This window comes from Canis lupus, chromosome 10, assembly GCF_011100685.1.
Source record: "Canis lupus familiaris isolate Mischka breed German Shepherd chromosome 10, alternate assembly UU_Cfam_GSD_1.0, whole genome shotgun sequence".
Taxonomy (NCBI): domain Eukaryota; kingdom Metazoa; phylum Chordata; class Mammalia; order Carnivora; family Canidae; genus Canis; species Canis lupus.
In genome coordinates, this window is record NC_049231.1 from 1,372,703 (window position 1) to 1,387,412 (window position 14,710).

The 14,710-nt window shown below is 38.2% G+C and overlaps 1 long non-coding RNA gene across 1 annotated transcript; it reads left to right on the plus strand.

Moving 5' to 3' along the window:
• The first annotated feature begins 13,401 nt into the window (after window positions 1-13,401).
• Window positions 13,402-14,208, plus strand: LOC119873745. Its single transcript, XR_005365124.1, has 2 exons — window positions 13,402-13,956; window positions 14,061-14,208. It is a non-coding gene; the product is annotated as an uncharacterized LOC119873745 (long non-coding RNA).
• The last annotated feature ends 502 nt before the right edge of the window (window positions 14,209-14,710 follow it).

A 14,710-nucleotide genomic window follows, 5' to 3' on the forward strand; every position in this document is an offset into this window, starting at 1 on the left:
CTGTCCTCATGATCAGATTCAGGTTATGCATTTTGGCAAAAATGCCACAGAGGTAATATCGTGTCCCTCTCAGTGCATCATATCAGTGGTCATAGATGTCAGTTTATCTCATTATTGGTGATGTTAAGTTTGAACCCTTGGTTAAAACAGAGTCTGCCAAGTTTCTCCACTATAAAGTTAATTTTTTTCTTTTGTAATTAATAGGTAATTTGTGAGGATATTTTGAGATTATATAAATATCCTGTTCTTCATCAAACTTTTACCTACTAATTTTATAATTATTAGTGATTCTTTTTACAATCAGTTATTACTGTGATGATTACAAATGGTGATTTGTAACTCCCTCATTCCATCTACAACTTGAAATTTCCATCTCCTTTATTTTTTAATTTATTATAAGAATGGACTCATGGATTCTTATTTAATTAGTTATAAGCCATTGCTGTCATTATGTGTTTCATATTTTTAGAATTCTTATACCCGTACAACTTTTTAAAAAATCTACCAGATGGAGTTCAATATTTTTTTAAAATTTATTATTTATTTATTTATTTATTTTTATTTATTTATTTATTTATGATAGTCACACACAGAGAGAGAGAGAGAGGCAGAGACACAGGCAGAGGGAGAAGCAGGCTCCATGCACCAGGAGCCCGACGTGGGATTCAATCCCAGGTCTCCAGGATCAGGCCCTGGGCCAAAGGCAAGCACTAAACCGCTGTGCCACCCAGGGATCCCTGGAGTTCAATATTTACGTGTGTGTGTGTGTGTCTGTTTGTCTTTAAACAGAAAATATATAGTCAAAGTACTCCTTGCAAACATTAGATTTTTTTTCTTCATTCAGTGTATTTTTATTCATTCAAAACACAGTTTGGTGTATTTCTTTCCTGTTAGTATTTAATTTACCTTTTTTCCCCGTGCAAGCTCATTGATTTTATTTTTTTAAAGAATTTATTTATTTATTTATTTATTTATTTATTTATTTATTTATTTATTTGAGAGAGAGCATGAGTGGAGTGGGGGGAGGGGCAGAGGAAGGCGGGGAAGCAGCCTCCCCACTGAACAGGCTCAATCCCAGGACTCTGAGATCATGACCTGAGCTGAAGGCTTAGTGCTTCAGTAACTGAGCCACCCGGCTGCCCTGATTTTATTTTTTGAATATGTAAAACATTAACATGATTCTAAATTCAAACCTGGTTTATATTGAAGGAAATCTCAGACATTATATAGGAACTGTAATATAAAAAGCTATCATTTGCAACAGCAACAAAAAATATAAAGTACCTAGGAATAAATCTAACAGAAGATATGCAATGCCTTCACTTGGGAAATTATAAAATTTTATTGCAAGACATTAAAGAAAGCCTAAGTAAATGTAAAAACATACCATCACTATGAATAGGGAGTCTCAATATCAGAAAAAGATATATCAGTTTCTTTCAAATAACTTATAAATCCAATCCAGTTAAAATTCCAACAGCATTTTATTCAAATTAAAAAGCTGGTTTTCAAATTTAATAGTAAGAGCAAAAAGGTATGCACTACCAAGAGACTTTTGAAGAACAAGATAAAGGAAACTTGCCTCCTCTGAGCATTAGACTTACTATAAAAATAATATAAACAAATAAATGCAAAGCAAAGATAGACCAATAGATGTAAAGAGCTGAAAAAAAGTGGAGGGGCACCTGGGTGGCTCAGTGATTGAGCATTTGCCTCTGGCTCAGGTCGTGATCCTGGGGTCCTGGGATTGAGTCCTGCATCAGGCTCCCCATAGGGAGCCTGCTTCTCCCTCTGTCTCTGCCTCTCTGTGTCTCTCATGAATAAATAAATAAAATCTTAAAAAAAAAAAAAAGATGTAAAGAGCTGAGTGGAGGGATTTGGGTTAAAACAGTGGAGTAGTAGGACCCTCTATTTACCTCATCCCTAGGACATAATTAGACAAATATCAAATCATCTGAATACCCAGGAAATCAATCTGAGGAGTGAGAGAACAAATTGCACAACCAGGAGAAAAGAGGCCACACTGTGGAAGGTAGGAGATGCTGAGACATGATTTGGGGGAGAAAACAATCACTGTTGCTGCAGAGAGAAGGGTGTCCTGATCAGGGAGAGAGGGGAGAGTGACAAAGAGAGAACAGAGCTCAGGGCATTGCACAAGAAAAACACTTCCCCAAAACCACTGATGGGGAAAATGGAAGGGGCTGAGTATTGCAAGTTTTTACAAGCAGCAGAGCTCAAAGACTAAAGTTTTAGAAGTCTGCACATCGCTGGGTGGACCCTGGCAGATATATTGGTACTCCTGTGGAGAAGGATGGGAGAGGCCCAGGAGCGGATGCATGGTTTGAGGATCCCCGGAGTTGCACTGGGAAAAACAGTTCTTCTTGGAGTGCATTTGGGAGAGGTGGCACTGTCTCTCCAGGGGACAAAAGAGCGACAAAAGAGCGAGTGCCATTGAGCTGCCCCACTCATTAGCATATGAATAGAGATGCTAAGGGCAGCTAACCTGGACACCAGCTTTTTTGCTGCACTTTGCCACAAACTCCAAGCTCTGTGCATTCGTGTGACTGCCCTTCTAGGACAAATTGGCACCAGCTATAGTGCAGTGAGACTCTCCTCCAGAGAATCAGGGAGGGTCCATGCCTCCCTAGCTCTCTAAAATTTGTTTTTGTTTTTTTTTAAAGGTTTTATTTATTTGACAGAGAGAGGGAGAGAAAGCACAAGCAAGGGGAGCAGCAGGCAGAGGGAGAGGGAGAAGCAATCTCTCTGCACAGGGAGACTGATGTAGGCTCAATCCCAGGATGCTGGGATCATGACCTGATCTGAAGGCAGATGCTAACCCCATGAGCCAGCCCAGTGCCCCAAATTTGGAATTTTGAAACCCAGCCAGTGGACCTGAGATAAAATGCAGGAGCACTGCTCTGTTGGGGGAGCAGATAGCTTAGACACAGACAGGGTGAAGGCAAGGATCTGAGGGAAGCCTGGGACACATGAGGGGAGATGGTTCACTCTTCTGTGAGGGCTTCCTGAACAGCAGGGGTATGAACTGCCTCCTTTCCCCACCCCATCAGCATAACACCCACAGTGAGGGCTTGAGCCAATTATACCAAGCTATGCCCCCTTAACTTGGGCAAGGGTGCCTGAGAGAGTAGCAGTGGGTCCTTCCCCCAGAAGACCAGCGTAAACCTGCGGGACTCACCAAGTCTACGAGCAGAGTGCTGCCAAACTTAAGCTCTAGGGGGAAATAGAATCTAGCCTCTTAACAAGCAAACCCAAGCACACCTAGTTAGAACTTGCCAACATTGGATAAGGTCCAAATACTCAACACTGCAGGCAAGGAGAAAGAAAATCCTAACTTACAAGGGAAGACAAATAAAGTTAGCGGCAGATCTCTCCACAGAAAGTTGGCAGGCCAGAAGACAGTAGCATGATATATTCAATGTGCTGACCGGCAAAAATAGGCAGCCAAAGATACTTTACCCAGCAAGGCTGTCATTCAGAATAAAAAGAGAGATAAAAGAGTTTCCCAGACAAACAAAAACTAAAGGAGTCTGTGACCACTAAACCATGCTCATGGATTAGAAGAACAAATATTGTGAAAATGTCTATGCTACCGAGAGCAATCTACACATTCAATGCAATCCCTATCAAAATACCATCAACATTTTCCACAGAAAATACAAAATACAATCCTAAAAATTATATGGAACCAGAAAAGATCCCGAATAGCCAAAGGAATGCTGAAAAAGAAAACCAAAGCTGGTGGCATCACAATGCTGGATTTCAAGTTGTCTTACAAAGCTGTGATCATCAAGACAACATGGTACTGGCACAAAAACAGACACCTAGATCAATGGAACAGAATAGAGAACCCAGAAATGGACCCTCAACTCTATGGTCAACTCATCTTCAACAAAGCAGGAAGGAATATCCAATGGAAAAAAAGTCTCTTCAACAAATGGTATTCGGAAAACTGGATAGCAATGTGCAGAGGAATGAAACTGGACCATTTTCTTATATTATACACAAAAATAAACTCAAAATGGAAGAAAGACCTAAATGTGAGACCGGAAACCATGGAAATCCTAGAGAACAGAGGCAGCAACATTTTTTACCTCAGCCTTAGCATACTTACTAGACATGTCTCTGGAGGCAAAGGAAACAAAATTGAAAATGAATGATTGGGACTTTATTAAGATAAAAAGCTTCTGCACAGTGAAGGAAAGAATCAATAAAACTAAAAGGCAACCAACAGGAGAAGATATTTGCAATGACGGAACTGATAAAAGGTTAGTATTGAAAATATATAAAGAACTTATCAAACTCAACACCCAAAAACCAAATAATCCAGTTAAGAAATGGGGAAAAGACATGAATAGACATTTTCCCAAAGAAGACATACAGATGGCTAACAGATACAAAAAAGATGCTCAACATCACTCATTATCAGGGAAAACAAATCAAAACCACAATGAGATACCACCTCACATCAGTTAGGGTGGCTAAAATTAATAACACAGAAAACAACAGATGTTGGTGAGGATGTGGAGAAAAGGGTGGGAATGTGAACTCTTACACTGTTGGTGGGAATGTGAACTGATGCAGCCACTCTGGAAGACTGCATGGAGGCTCCTCAAAGAGTTAAAAATAGAACTACCTTATGACTCAGGAATTTACCCAAAGGATACAAAAATACTAATTTAGAAGGGGCTCAAGCACCTTGATGTTTACAGCAGCATTATCAACAATAGTCAAATTACAGGGGCAGCTAGCTGGGTGGCTCAGTGGGTTAAGCATCAGCCTTCAACTCAGGTCATGATCCCAAGGTCCTGGGATCCAGCCCTGAGTAGGGCTCCCTGCTCAGCAGGTGGTCTGCTTCTCCCTCTCCTTCTGCCGCTCCTCCTGTTTGTGCTCTCTCTGTCAAATAAATAAATAAAAATCTTTAAAAAATAATTAAAAAACCCAAAAGTCAAATTATGGAAAGAGCCCAAATGTTCATCGACTGATGAATGGATAAAGAAGGTGTATATATACACAATGAAATACTATTCAGCCATCAAAAACAACAAAATCTTGCCATTTGCAGTGATGTGCATGGAGCCAGAGTGTATTACGCTAATTGAAATAACTCAGTCAGAGAAAGACAAATATTTATGATTTCATCCATATGTGGAACTTTAAAAACAAACAGATTAACATAGGGGAAGAGGCAAAAAAGAGAAGGAGGCAAACCATAAGAGACTTAACTATAGAGAACAAACTGAGGGTTGCTGGAGGGGAGGTGGGTGGGGAATGGGCTAAATGGGTGATGAGTATTAAGAAGGGCACTTGTGATGAGCGCTGGGTGTTATATGTAAGTGATGAATCACTAAATTCTACTCCTGAAACCAATATTATACTATAGATTAAGTAACTAGAATTTAAACAAAACCTTAAAAAAAAGAGCAGATTAGAGAGCTGAGACATGTGGAAGCTTGACACAACAGTATCATAAAAAGGTAGTGGGGAAACAATCTGATAACAAATATTGGAGAATAGTTTTTTTTTTTAATGGATAATAATAAAATTTGATACCTATTCCATACTACACACAAAAATGAGTTCCAGAGGAATAAATACCTAAATGTGAAAAGCAAAACTTTCTAATGATCTAAATAAAACATTGAGAGCATATTTATATATGTAGGCTAGGGAAGACTCTTTAAATAAGATATATATACACAAAAACACAGTCGTAAGGAGGTATTAAGTCTGACTGCAATGAAATTAAGGACTTCTCTATATCATAGGCCAAAAGACAAGCCACCAATTGGAGAGATGTATTTACACCATAGGTAACCACAAATACACCACAAATTTTTAAAATTAAAATTTTTTTCCAGTTTTATTGAGAAATAATTCACATACATGACTGTATAAGTTTAAGGTATATCGCATGATGGTTGAATTTACATATAGTGTGAGATAATTAACCACAATAGGTTTAGTTAACATCTATCATCTCATATAGATAAAATAAAAAGCAGTCTCCTTGCGTTGAGAACTCTTAAGATCTACTCTCTTAATAACTTTCCTATATATTATACAGCAACATTAGCATCATATTTATATTATAGTCTAGTAGTTATTTATCTTATAAGTGGAAGTTTGTGCTGTTTTTTTTTCATCCAAGGGAGGATATTTAAATTTTAATTATTTTATTTTATTTTATTTTAATTCCAGTATAGTTAATATACAGTGTTAAATTAGTTTCAGGTATATAATACAGTGCTTCAGCAATTCTACATATTACTTAGTGCTCATCAAGATAAATGTACTCTTTTTTAAAAAAGATTTTATTTATTTATTCATGAGAGACACACAGAGACAGGCAGAGACATAGGGAGAGGGAGAAGCAGACTCCTTCCAGGGAGCCTGATGCGGGACTTGATCCCAGGACCCCAGGATCACGCCCTGAGCCGAAGGCAGATGCTCAACCACTGAGCGACCCAGGTGCCCCAAGATAAATGTACTCAGGACTCTTGAGATCCACACTCCAGGCTCCACACTCAACCAGGAGTCTGCTTTTCCTCTTTCTTCCCCTCTGCTCCCCCACCCCCTGCTCATGTACTCTCTCAAATAAATACATAAATCTTTTTTTTAAAAGATAAATGTAGGGATGCCTGGGTATATATATACATATAAATAAATAATCATATAAATAATAATAATTATATATATAAGCAGGCATCCATATATATACATGTACCCATATATATAATATTATATATTATATATACATATCTCACAACTTTATCCATTGTTTGTCTTGGCCAATGTCAGTAGTGTTGCTATGAACATGAGGGTGCAGATACCTTTTCCATTAGTATTTTTTTTTTTGCATTAGTATTTTTATGTCTTTTGGATATATTACCAGAAGTGGAATTACTGGGTCATATGGTAGTTTTATATTTAATTTTTTTGTGGAGGTTTCATGCTGTTTTTCATAGTGGCTGTACCAACTTACATTCTCACCAATAGGACATAAAAATTCCCTTTTCTCCACATCCATGCTAGCATTTGTTATCTCATATCTTTTTAATGATAGCCATTCTAACAGGTGTGGGGTGATATCTCATTGTGGTTTTAATTGCATTTCCCTAGTGACTAGAGATATTGAGGATCTTTTCATGTACCTGTTGGCCATTCATGTATCTTCTTTGGAAAAATGCCTACTCCATTCTTTGCCCATCGTTAAAATTGGATTATTTGTTTTTTTTTTTTTTCCTATTGAGTTGAATGAGTTCTTAATATATTTTGGATATTAATTCCTTTTTTAAAAAATTTTTTATTTATTTATGATAGTCACACAGAGAGAGAGAGAGAGAGAGGCAGAGACATAGGCAGAGGGAGAAGCAGGCTCCATGCACCGGGACCCTGATGTGGGATTCGATCCCAGATCTCCAGGATCGCGCCCTGGGCCAAAGGCAGGCGCCAAACCGCTGCGCCACCCAGGGATCCCTGGATATTAATTCCTTATCAGATATATGGTTTGCAAATTTTTTTTCCATTCAGTGGGTTGTCCTTCCGCTTTGTTGATTTTTTTTTCTGTACAGATGCTTTTTAGTTTGATGTAGTCCCACTTATTTATTTATTTTTTTCTGTTGCTTGTGCTTTAGGTGTGACTTCCAAAAAAATCATTTCTAAGACCCATGTCAAGAAGCTTTTTCCCTTTGTTTTCTCCTAGGAGTTTCATGGTTTCCATCTTACATTTAAGTCTAATCCATTTCAATTTTATTTTTGTGGGTAGTGTTAGATAAAGGTCCAGTTTCATTCTTTACAAATGAATAGCCAGTTTTCCCAGCACCATTTATTGAAGAAACTGTCTTTTATTCATTGAATATTCTTGGCTCCCTTGTCAAATATAAGTTGATTGTATATCCTAGGGTTTATCTCTGGACTCTTGATTCTTTTTCACTGGTCTAGTTGACTGTTTTTATGTCAGTACCATACTGTTTTATTTTATTATAATTATTTTTTAAGATTTTGTTTATTTATTTGAGAGAGAGAGAGCCCAAGCAAGGAGAGCAGCAGAGGAAGAGGGAGAATCAGGCTCCCTACTGAGTAGAGAGCCCAATGTGGGGCTTGATCCCAGGACCTGAGATCATGACCTGAGCTGAAGGCAAATGTTAACCTACTGAGCCACCCAGGCGTCTCAGTATCTTACTGTTTTAAACCCTATAGCTTTATAGTGTAGTTGAAATCAGAAAGTGTGATGCTTCCTGCTTTGTTTTTCTCAGGATTTATTTGCCATTTTGGGGTCTTTTGTGGTTCCATATATATCACAGAGTTTTACTGTTAAATGGAGAGAATTTGAAATTATAACCAAGAGAAACAGTGATGGGGTACCTGGCTGGTTAAGTTGGTAGAACATGCAACTTGATCTCAGGGTCATGAGTCTGAGTCCCACATTGCGTGTAGAGATTATTAAAAAAAAAAGAAAAAGAAAAAGAAACAATGATAGAAAAATGGACAAGGGAAAAAGGTGGGGAGGGAGGGGAAGACAAACCAAAAAACAGACTCTTAACTATTGAGAACAGATGGTTACCAGAGGGGAGGTTGTTGGGGGTGATGGGTGAAATAGGTGAAAGAGATTAATAAGAGTACACTTATCTTAATGAGCACTGAGTAACACATAGATGATTGTTGAATCACTGCATTATATACCTGAAACTAATACAACATTGTATGTTAACTATACTGGAATTAAAAATAAAAAAAATAAAGAAAGCCACAATATAATGGATAGATACACTGTTTATGAGTAGGTCAGAAGACTCAGTATAATTGTTAATTCTCTAAAAAAAAAAAAGAAAAGAAAAGAAAAATGAACAGAGGAAATGAAAATATGAATGACTAATACATATATAAAATATACTCATTTTCACTAGTAACCAGAGAAATGCAAAGTAAAACCACAGAGAGATACAATTCCACATCCACGATACTGCCAAAAATTAAAGTCAGCCAATACCAAGCGGGAAGCTACAGATCAATGGTAGGTTCCACACTCCTGTGCAAGATTAAATTTGTAGGGATCCCTGGGTGGCGCAGCGGTTTGGCGCCTGCCTTTGGCCCGGGGCACGATCCTGGAGACCCTGGATCGAATCCCACGTCGGGCTCCCGGTGCATGGAGCCTGCTTCTCCCTCTGCCTGTGTCTCTGCCTCTCTGTCTCTCTCTGTGTGACTATCATGAATAAATAAATAAAATCTTTAAAAAAAAAAAAAAAGATTAAATTTGTAGAGCCATTTTGGTGAGCAATTTGGGAAATATCTGATAAAGTTGAAATGCAGTTGCCCTATGACTCAACAATTTCACTCCCAGATACAGATCATAAATATCATACATGCACACAAGAAGATCTGTACAACAAACTCCATTATTTTATTGTTTGAATTATGATAAACTAGAAACAACTTATCTGTTGATTTACAGGATAAATGGATAAATTGTAGTATGTTCATACAATGGTTGGATGACTACTTATCATCCATTCATCTATCATCTATCTATCTATCTATCTATCTATCTATCTATCTATCTATCCAACCATCCATCCATCTAACCATCCATCTGATGGTTAACATGAATCCTCATGAGGATTAAGCTACATATATCAATGTAGATAATATTTAAAAACACAATGAGTGACAAAAATAGGTTGCAGAAGATATGAACAGTAGTATGATATCTTTTGTTTAAAGTGTTAGAACTTGCAGAAAGTGCTCTATATTGCTTATGGACATAAATGTATATAGTAGAAGTACTAGCATGTTTACTACCTGATGGTAATTACCTTTGGGGATTGAGGAATTACTTTTGGGGATTGAGGAAGTGTATATTGGAGATGTCAATTGAACTAATGTTATATTTCTTAAGCTAGGTGTTATATAGGTGCAGGCATTAGTTAATATTCTTTTTAAAAAATATTTATTTATTTATTTATTTATTTATTTATTTATTTGAGATTAAGAGAGCAAGGCAGGGGGGTGAGGGGCAGAGGGAGAGGGAGAGAGATAATCTCAAGCAGACTCCCACTGAGCCTGGGAACCTGATGCAGGGCTTAATCCCAGGTCCCTAAGATCATGACCTGAGCCAAAATCAAGTGTTGGATGTTCAACTAACTGAGCCACTCAGGCACCCCTAATTAATATTCTTTATACTATTTTGTAGGACACAAATTTTAATAACAAAAATAAAATTTAAAGAAATTATAGTCTGTATAATCTCAAATTATAGGAACTGCATCTTTAAACACCTATTACTATACCTCATGTTCAGTAACAGTAAAAAAGTATTTGTTGAATGTAAAAAAAAAACCACATTTTTTTCAATAGGGAGTAATAATTTGAATCTACTTTTCTAGGTTCTCATTTTAGTAGGTATTGTTAAAAATTGTATTGTGGCCAAACACTGTTTCAAAAAAAATATGTTCAAGTAGATCATTTACAGAAACTTCTATTTATACTGTCAGTTGATTTAGTAAAGTGTAGACTGTTTAGAGGGCACCAGCATTACAAAATAGTTTAGTCCTTATAGAGGAAATCAATCAATAAATGTGTCAGTAAAACTTTAGGACCTTTCATCTAGTAGTCATTAAATAAATATTTGTCGAATGATGCAAATACAGGAAATATAAAATTATCTTTTTTTCTGATGCTTTGAGGGGAAGGTTTTCTTGAAGAGTTAGCAATTGTAGGAACAAAAATCAACTTAGATTGCTGACTGGAACTCAAAAGAGTGATAGCTCTCTCTGCACGTTTAGGAGTTTTTCCCCCATGAATTACACTATTTTGTACCGTTGGAAGCCTCTAGACATTCATTTAGATGTGCTGTACAGGATAAATAAAACATTAACCTTCCTGTTAGTGAATTGCTTAAACAAAACCTCTAAATCATCAAGTTTTTATCTACATAGAAAGCTGTGTGTAAGATATATTATCAATTAAAAAATATAGAGTAGCATGTATATTATGAAACCTCTTTAAAAATAAATTTATATATGTACATATACATACATGCATGCATGTGAGGGGCAGGTGTATGTGTGTGTAAGAGAGAAATAATCCCGGTTGTTGGTGTTTGTCTCAGAGGCAGGATGGGGATTGATTGAACCTATATTTTCTTTCTTTTTTTTTTAAGATTTTATTTATTTATTTGACAGAGAGAGAGAGAGAAAACACAAGCAGGGGGAGAAGAGGGAGAAGCAGACTGCCTGCTGTGGGGATCAATCCCAGGACCCTGGGATCATGACCTGAACCGAAGGCAGATGCTTGACCGACTGAGCCCCCAAGCACCCTGGACCTATACTTTCTGCATTGTACATGTTTGTAATGTTTTAATTTTCTATAATTTATGTTGTGTTTATGATAGGAGATATTTATATGTATATTTCTGGCAGGCCAGAAAACCAGTCTATTAATCAGTGTGATGAGGTTCCTGTTCTTAGGGAATAGGGGAAAGAAAGCACTGGGGTGCCTTCAACTAGGGGTAGATGATAGGATGGGAGTTGGGGACAGCATTACGCAAAGCCTCTGTAATAATTTAAGGGCCAAGTTGACATTCTTACCACCTGTATAGTTTCTTATTGCCAGAGGACAAAGCAGGCAACTCTAGATGTTTTCGTACTTTCACTTCCAGTTAAAGGAATGGTTTTCAGAGTTTTCCTTGACGAGGACTTCTCACCTCCGGTCCAGCAGCAACTAACAGTCTCCCAATGAGGGCAGTGCGTCCTTAAGGAAGCCTCAAGTCCTGGCTTAGGGCACTTTGACCCACTGCTTGTGAGAATGTAAATTGCTTCAAGCCTGTTGGGGGCTAGTTTGATTATACATCATTAGAATTTGTAATGTTATGAATACCCTTAAATCCAGCAATTTATTTATTTTTTTAAAAGATTTTATTTATTCATGAGAGACCCAGAGAGAGAGAGAAAGAGAGAGAAAGAGAGAGAGGCAGAGACACAGGCAGAGGGAGAAGCAGGCTCCCCACCAAGCAGGGAACCCGATGTGGGACTCAACCTCAGGACACTAAGATCATGAACCTGAGTCAGGCAGACACATAACCAGTTGAGCCACCCAGGTGCCCCTGCATTTGGCTTTTAAAAAGGAAACACCTGTGGGGCACCTGGGTAGCTGAGTCGGTTACTCGTCTGCCTTTGGCTCAGGTCATGATCTCAGGGTCCTGGGGTTGAGCCCTGCCTTAGGCTCCACCCTCAGTGGGGAGTCTGCTTGAGATTCTTTCTTTCTCTTCTGTCTTCTCTGCCCCTCTCCTCACTATCACTCTAAAAAATAATAATAATAAATTTAAAAAGGTTACACATGTGCATACATATACTCACACAAATAAAGAAAAGTCTAGGGATCCCTGGGTGGCTCAGTGGTTTGGTGCCCGCCTTCCGCCCGGGGCGTGATCCTGGGGTCCCGGGATGGAGTCCCGTGTCAGATTCTCCCTCTGCCTGTGTCTCTGCCTCTCTCTGGGTCTCTCATGAATAAATAAAATCTTAAAAAAAAATAAAGAAAAGTCTAAAAGGATACACATTCGAGTGTTAACATGGGTTCTGTCCAGTGGGATTACGGATTGTTCTTTCTCCATCCTTTGCCTGTCTGCCTTTATTTCTCATTTCCTTCCTTGTTTTATTCCTGTAAGTCATACTTTCTAAATTTTCTACAAAGAGCATTGTAAAAAATTAAAAAGAATCATTGTAAGAGTCTCAGTTCAGGTTGCACCATGTGGATATCCTTATTGCCACTTAACTCTATACTTAAAAATGATTAGAATGGTAAAATTTGTTACGTATGTTTTATCACATAAAAAACAAAATAAAATCTCAGTTTAGGTATCACTTCTAAGAACACTTCCCTGACTCTGTTCTCTTGCCCTTAGTCTGAGGCATGGCTTTTCCTCTGGTTGGAGCACAAAACATCAGAGGAACCGCCATCCCAGCGCTCACCACATTGTGACAAATGTGCAGCGTGATGTGGCTGTCTCTTCCCCGGCCTGTAAAATTCTGAAGACTTCAGTTTCCCCTGGAGTTAGTTGGTACATGTCACATAGAGGTTTGTTGAGGCAGTGAATAGAAAACAGAAGAACACCACCGGTTTAGTTATCCCCCTTACATCTTTTTTTATTTTTTATTTTTATTTTATTTTTATTTTTAATTTTTTTTTTATTTATTTATGATAGGCACACAGTGAGAGAGAGAGAGAGAGAGGCAGAGACACAGGCAAATGGAGAAGCAGGCTCCATGCACCGGGAGCCTGACGTGGGATTCGATCCTGGGTCTCCAGGATCGCGCCCTGGGCCAAAGGCAGGCGCTAAACCGCTGCGCCACCCAGGGATCCCTCCCCCTTACATCTATGGTAAATAAAGATTTGGAATTGGATTATGGTTTTAAGTAATATTCCAAAACCTGTACCTTCATACATGCTATCCCTGCCCTCTGGGAAGACCTGCCCCAGTGACCTCTCCCTCCTAGGGATTCTGGTGACACTTCATCAACACTGTAACTATTCCTGAGCTGTTTTTTACTGTTTTCTCTCCACAGACTTCTCTCTCACAGTGGATTATAACATTCTGGAGAGGTACCAGGTACACAGGGTACTTGGCCCTGGGTCTAGCCAGGTACAAACACGGTAAATATTTGTGGAATGGGTAGATATCAACAATTTTAGAGCACCATTACATCAGTTGAAAAGAATAAACCTTAACATGGCAAAACATATTAAATCTTTGTCTTTGACTTCCAGATAAGCTGTTCATTTTAAACTCTTAGGAAAGAAGGACAAGGACAAGTGCAGAGTGGCGGGTGTGCACATCTTCAATAGAAAACCCAATAGGACGTTTGAAGATTTTGGACAACATTTCCAATGTTGATTGGAAAAAGAAAAAACCCATGCAGTGTATATAATTCCAAATATAGGGTGACTGCATAATCATTGTTGAAACTGGGGCATTTTTGGGAATGAAAGTTGATGCTGAAATACTTAAAATTATATAATTTTGTGTTGGTTTGAAACCCTCACAGGAGCTTCCTGGGTGAAATCTGAAACCACCTCCGTACTCAGAAGGCAGAGAGAGCATCTTCTTTATCCATCATCTACTCTTGGACATTTGGGCTCCTTCCATAATTTAGCCGTTGTAAATAATGCTGCAATAAACATAGGGTGCATATATCTTTTTGAATTCGTGTTTTTGTATTCTTTGGGTAAAATACTCTGCAGTGGAATTAGAACAAAGTATTTACTTTTTTAAATTTTTATTTATTTATTCATGAAAGAGAGAGAGAGGCAGAGACACAGGCAGAGGGAGCCCGACGTGGGACTCGATCCAGAGTCTCCAGGATCATGCCCTCGACTGAAGGTGGCGCTAAACCGTTGAGCCACAGGGGCTGCCCCAAAATATTTACTTTTAGCATCAGTTTTGCCACAACACATTTGTAGTTCAGCTCCTCTGTATATAAATTAAAACATTTGTGAAAGTTGACAGAACTTTTACTTTGGTTGGTAGAAGATTCCAGCTTGTTTGGAAACCATCATTAATGATTTGTGTGCCACAACCGAGGCCAAGTGCATTTCTCCTCCACAAAATTTTAATTTAGTCAAAACATTGTTCTCATTATGACATTGGACTCTATCAACTTTTGTACTTGTAATTATTACCACCAAAAATAATGAC